The sequence below is a fragment of the Octodon degus genome, unplaced genomic scaffold (genome assembly GCF_000260255.1).
Source record: "Octodon degus isolate 3935 unplaced genomic scaffold, OctDeg1.0 scaffold00483, whole genome shotgun sequence".
Classification (NCBI taxonomy): Eukaryota; Metazoa; Chordata; class Mammalia; order Rodentia; family Octodontidae; genus Octodon; species Octodon degus.
Genome location: NW_004525059.1, coordinates 178,483 through 184,611, shown reverse-complemented (window position 1 = coordinate 184,611; position 6,129 = coordinate 178,483). Strand labels below are relative to the sequence as shown.

Below are 6,129 nucleotides of genomic sequence, written 5' to 3'. Positions count from 1 at the left end.
TTCTCTTAATGAATAGAATGATTTTTTCTAATGGTGTTTGTAAGTAGGATCACAAGTCTGCATCTTGTACAGCAATTATCCACTGAGAAGAATGTATGCAGTGTATTATTTGTTGAAACTGTACTTTAGATTTGATTTGAAACTCTCTCATTGCTATATGTTTATCAATAAAACTTTGAAAAGAAAAAAAAGAAATAAAAATATGTTATCAAAGTCCACATTTTTATCAATAACTGAATTTTGAGATATTTCTCTAAAATTTTTACATTATGTGACTCAGGGTGATATTAATGGACAAGAGGTGATGTAATATGAATTTACTTTTTTCACTTTTTATATCTGCTTTGCTTGAAATAAGTGATACCATAATTTGTATTCTAAATCTGAAAGAAAAGGAATATTGTTTCTTGCAACCTTATATAACTGGTGCAAAGTGCCTAAACTCTCTAGAGCCCAGGAGGTACAATCCAGCAAGAACAAGTGTTCTGAATTAAACGAAGGGAAAAAATGGCGTGAATTGTCCACAACTCTCTCCTTCCAGTGCTCTTTCATCACCAGACTGTATTGTTTAATCCTGGGGATATGTAATGGGTGAGACCTTTTAGTAAGGGAAAAACAAAATAGCCATTTAGAGTCTTCACTATTCGCCAAAGGAATATACAGATCATCTTATCTCTCTTTTCTAGTAAAGTCCTTCAAAAACTAAGGATAACATGCTCACATGTTTCCTGGCATAGATATTAAATGGGTGTAGTTATAGAATCCCTTGACATAGCTTTCATTTTCTTTTGCATCTGAGATACAAAATGACATGTGCCACTGTCATCTTTGAAGAAATGTCACCCTGTTATAGAACAGTACATTAATCAACTTGGCAGTTGAAGTATATTTCCAGAAACAAGTAGGTAACATATTATAAAACAGAAAGAGTGGAAATCACTGAAGACCACTGAAATAACCCAAATATCTAAGGTAATGGTGAGATTGAAGGACTAGAATGGTATAGGAGATACTTTTAGCTAGAGGTGGGAGAACTTCCTATTATATTTAAATTGAAAAAAGTGAGATAAAAGTGATTGAGCCTAAGTCAATAAGCAATAATAGGGACACTAATTAAAACTATACCTGAAAGAAAAAGTGAGAGGCAGACACTGAGAGACAGAATCAATCATTCTATTTTTCTAACCAAATAACCAAGTGATGATATCAGCCAACAAAGAAGCAAGAGTTTGGAATTCAGAACAGACTCGATTGTGGAGGTTTACATTTGGGAGCTGTTGATTCGATGACAGCATCTGAGGCCGTGGAACTTAGAGACATCATCTGAGGGAGGAGCATTACCAGGGACAGTAGAGAGACCTAGGCTCAGCCCTTAGTAGGTCTCAATGTATTAGTTGAAAAAAGTTCTGTCCCAAGTAAACAGAATAAGACAAGCAACTGATAAGGCTGAGAGAAGAGAAGGAAAACTGGAAGACAGAGAGTGTCAAATTATTGAATGCTACTGAGAAGTCAAGAATAATTGGAAGAGAATTTGCTGCTAGGTTCTAATTTTCATACTGATTCTGAGAAGTAGTAGTCTAAGATTTAATTGGAATAAATTCAGCATTACCAGAGTCACAAGAGTTGAGCATACTGACTACTGATAATTATCTTGAGAGGCAATGAGGAAAGAAATGAATCCAACAAGACTCTCCCTCAGCTTCTTTAAGCTCTGATCATGACAGGATTTTTCTCAGCACCCTAAAGGCACCATGTTCCTCCTATGTCCATGTTTACAGCACTCCAAAAGTTTATCAGAACATTAATTCACTCTTCACAAGCTCAATTCAATCTCCCTTATATTTTTCCCATATATTGACATTGGCACACGTGTCTCTGTTTCTACTATCAAAACAAGAAAGGATTACATGGATTTAATAATATAATACTTAAAATTCTTTTTTAGACATATTCAAATTTGGCCTTTACAAACATGAAATTTCCCTAGCATCAACACACAAGGGTGGGGCAGATACATATAAACAGACAGTAGCTCACCTTCACATGTGACATAAGTTGCATCCCTTGGCAGGCAAGATCTGTTTTTCCAAGCATCAGAAGGACATTCCCAGAGAGAGGAATGAGTTTTTCGACAACGTATTCCATCCACCCACTAGGGTCTAGAGCCTTCCCTGGCCCTGAGGAATAGAAGTATTGAGGGTCCTACTATCCCCACATCCAAGCTGTCTGCAGATCACTGACAATGTAACATCTTCCATGGGGCTGCGGCAGACACTGCCCCAGGTCCCATTGTAGAAAACTTCCAGCCACCCAGAACATTCCTGGTCCTTATGCACCAGCTTGAGATCCAGGAACTCTGAAACAACAGGGCACAAAAATCAATCACCCATTCATGCTATGTTTATTTTATATGAAGTGAAAACTGAAGAGGTAAATTGAACATGTAAATATTGAAACTTCTTTCCCTTTTGCCTGTTTTAGTCTTAAACCTGTCACTCACTTTCTGTTACAGTAAGGTATAGAAAAATAAAACGTAGAGATTCTGGCCTGAGGAATCTGCAGGTAGGTAGCAAAGGCTGAATACAGCTTCCTGAACAAACATCTGAAGGACTCTGTAGAAAGTAGCATGAGCAGTAGAGTGATGACAGAGAAGTAGAGCACTGAATATATTCACTACCTGGAACTTAGAGCCTATGATTTCTTTGCCTCACTTTGTAAAAGAGCTTTGTAGATCGAGTAAGTGAAGCTACTACAAGAGTGAGATTATCCTAGTAATCTCAGTAGGTAGGCTTCTTCAGTCAAATGCTTTACCTCTGTATAGGTAGGTTTCTGGATTAACTAGGTGAACTGAATTTCATAGGATCCTGCACTATATCCTAACTAGCAGATAACATTTTAAAACTTGGTGACAGGGAGACATTACCATAGAAGTATGGTCAGAAAGTTTTAATGCATTCATTCTGACGGATCAAAGGAATGTAAGAAGTTTATAAAAGCTAGAATAGGCATGGATGTAAGTCTCTCCTGAGTTTAAGAGGAATGTAGCCCTATTAATAACTTATTTTCAGCACATCCCGGTGTGGGTACACTTCTACATAAACAAGTGTAATGTGAGGTTAAGACCTGTGTGGTAATTTGTTAAAGCAGCAATAAGAATCTAATACAGTGTGCTTCAATATTTATAGCCAAAAGGAACAGATAAACATTGTAGGAAATTACTGTCAAGTGACAGAGATGGGAAGGAAGGACAACGAGCAGAACTACAGGAAGAAGTGATAAAACCTAATTTTTTCTGCTGCTAGACAGAGAAACACTGGGGAAGGAGCCTTCCTACCTCTGCACTACTCAGTTACTGTCTCTAATCTCATCTTATGTCCAGTGGCCATGCTGAAGACCTTCCCTCCTCTTCCAATTTGTGGACAGTGTGGACAGTGTGAACACAGACCTGAGCAAATGACTCCTGCATCTTCCTTGTGCCAAGAGTCATGATTTCCCCAGCCCAGGGAAGGACATTTCCACATGTCGAACTCTTCTCCTGTGCAGTTCACCTCATCCAGCCAGATGGGCCCAGATCCTTGCCCAAAGTAGGCAAAGGCTGTGGCATTGAGGGCCACTCCACAGCCCAGCTGTCTGCACACCATGTCGGCATCACTCAGGTCCCAGCTGTCATCACAGATGGTGCCCCAGAAGCCCTGATGCAGGATCTCTACTCTCCCTGCACAGCGACCACCCCCATCCACCAGGCGCAGCTGTCTGCTATCTGAAGAAAGACAAAGTCAGGTCAGTGGTGCTGACATGGGAAGGAGTAGATTCTGTCCAGAGGACATCCTCACCTGAGTAGTTGATAGCCTGTATTGCTGAGGCTGTGGGTCCTGCTGAATCTGACAGGGAGTTCTTACAATAGGACATCAGCTGGGTCTGGTTTTCTATACACAGGGTGAAAGAGGGGAACCCTTTTAAATTAGTGGTAGTCCAGTGATGGTATCTAAGATAGAAACTGTGAAGCAGAAGCATTGATTTCCTGTCTTCAGAGCTTAACTTCTATATGGAGATGTTTACTTTTGACCTTACCAGACCTTTTGTTTGAAGCAAAACACTAAGAATGACTATGACAAAAGCAATAGCTAACATTTGAAATCATTGCACAGTGCCCAGGAAACAACAATTTTTGAGCCAAAATATCATTGTGATATAAAGAGCCAGGAGAGCCGTTTTCTTTAGAAATCTACTTATTCACAGGTAGTTGTCAAGATAGGAAAACGTGAGCAAAATATTTGACAGATACATAGCATTGCAGAACACATATATAACTCGAGGTTGCCCATAGATAAGAACCAAAAATGTTTATCAAACAACAAAAAATGCTAAAGGTGTTAAAATATAAAAAATTAATGCATTGTATCACAGAAGAAAGGATGTTAAAGAGTAATTATTCTTCATTAACATAGGTACTCAGCTCTAAACAATTCATTTTGATGTGAATTATCTAAAAGCATTTTGTCTGTCACAAGACAAATGAACTCTTGCTGAAGTATTTTTATGATTTATTATCTAAAATAATAACCTGTCAAAAATAACCATTTTGAATCTTTCAATAGAAAAACAAGATAAAAGGATAAAATTTTTCACATAATGTCCAACTCTTGCTCCTACCACAGAGTATTTAAATAGCAATAATTGAAGTACCAAATGCCCACAATGGATATAAACACTGTATGTCCTAAGTGTGTTGGGCATACATGATTTGCATGTCTTTTGTTAACTAACAAAAGTCAGTATCATCAGTATCTCCTTTAGATTAATTACTTTTTTTTTTTTACTAGGGTCAATTTCTCTTTGACTATGCTATTAGGTTTGCTTTGAATTTCTAAGGTTCTTATTGATCTCTTTTGTCACATACACAGTTACTATTTCAGATATCACATTTGTGTGTTTAAAATTAATAATGATCTGCTTAAAAAAAACCAAGTTGAATTACAAGTATAACCTTGAGTCAAATAACTCTTCAGAGTATATACTGCATTTTGATGTAAAGATAAAAACCAAAGGAAATTTTTCCTTAGTGGTACAAGTGAAAGTGATTTCTTTGCAGGGGAGGAGAACATAGTGAGTGGTGAGATTTACAGGTCATTGCTGGAGCAAGCGCTATTCTGTTTGATGATCTGGGAAGAGGTAACTAATTGGCTCTACATTGATTTTATGGAGTGTTTGTATTAATTGAAATTAAGTAACACTTATTTAAAATATTAATTTGAACATTGTTTCCCTTCAACTAAACGCTTAATCATAAGATAATTATGTCACAATAATTTTGAAGTCAGTTCTCCTGCTGTCTGCGCTCAAATATTTGGGACTTCAAGAGAATCTTAAGTGCTTATTAGGTACTTACTTTGACTCTTCTCTTACCTGAGTAGACTACAGAGGCTGTGTTCCCTTCAACACAGGCAGGGACACCAAGGGCAGTCACAGGACAACTCCACAAGAAGTATTCATCTCCTGAGCAGTGGAATCTGTCTTTCCAGATTTCATCACCTCCTTCCACAAAATATGCTCCTCCTACTGCCGTGGAGATGGCAACTCCACAGCCCAGCTGGCGGCACACAACATGGGCATTGGCCATACTCCAGTGGGAGGCACAGAGTGCTCTCCAGCCCACAGAAGTGTTCAGCTCCACCTGACCTTCACACTGAGAGGTGCCATTTTTCATAAGCCGGACTTCTGCATATTCTGGTGAAAGAAGACAGGATTTCAGCAACATCTCATATTTTTCTTATCACAACAGTGTGTTCAGAAAGGTTCAATTACAGCTGATTATCTCACCTGAACAAATTACTTGAACAGTCTGCCTGTTATAGCTGCTGCCTCCAGGGAAGGTCACTCTGGGACAATACTGCAGCACAGCCTCCTGATCCCCACATTAGAACTGCTCAGCCAACACCTGTCTAGTGTCTCCTGTGAGAGACACGTCTCCCAGGACAGATGCAGCCTTGCCACACCCCAGCTCTGCACAGATGACCTGGGCATTGGGGTGTGTGAAGTTCACATCAGATACTAGAATCCATTCTCCTCCAGATTTCACTTCTACTTTCCCTGAGCAGGGTCTTTCTCCAACCAGACGCATAAATCCTG

The 6,129-nt window shown here is 38.8% G+C and overlaps 1 pseudogene; it reads right to left on the bottom strand.

Moving 5' to 3' along the window:
- LOC101576231 overlaps positions 1-6,129 on the bottom strand; it is a 152,245-nt pseudogene that overhangs the window by 104,676 nt on the left and 41,440 nt on the right.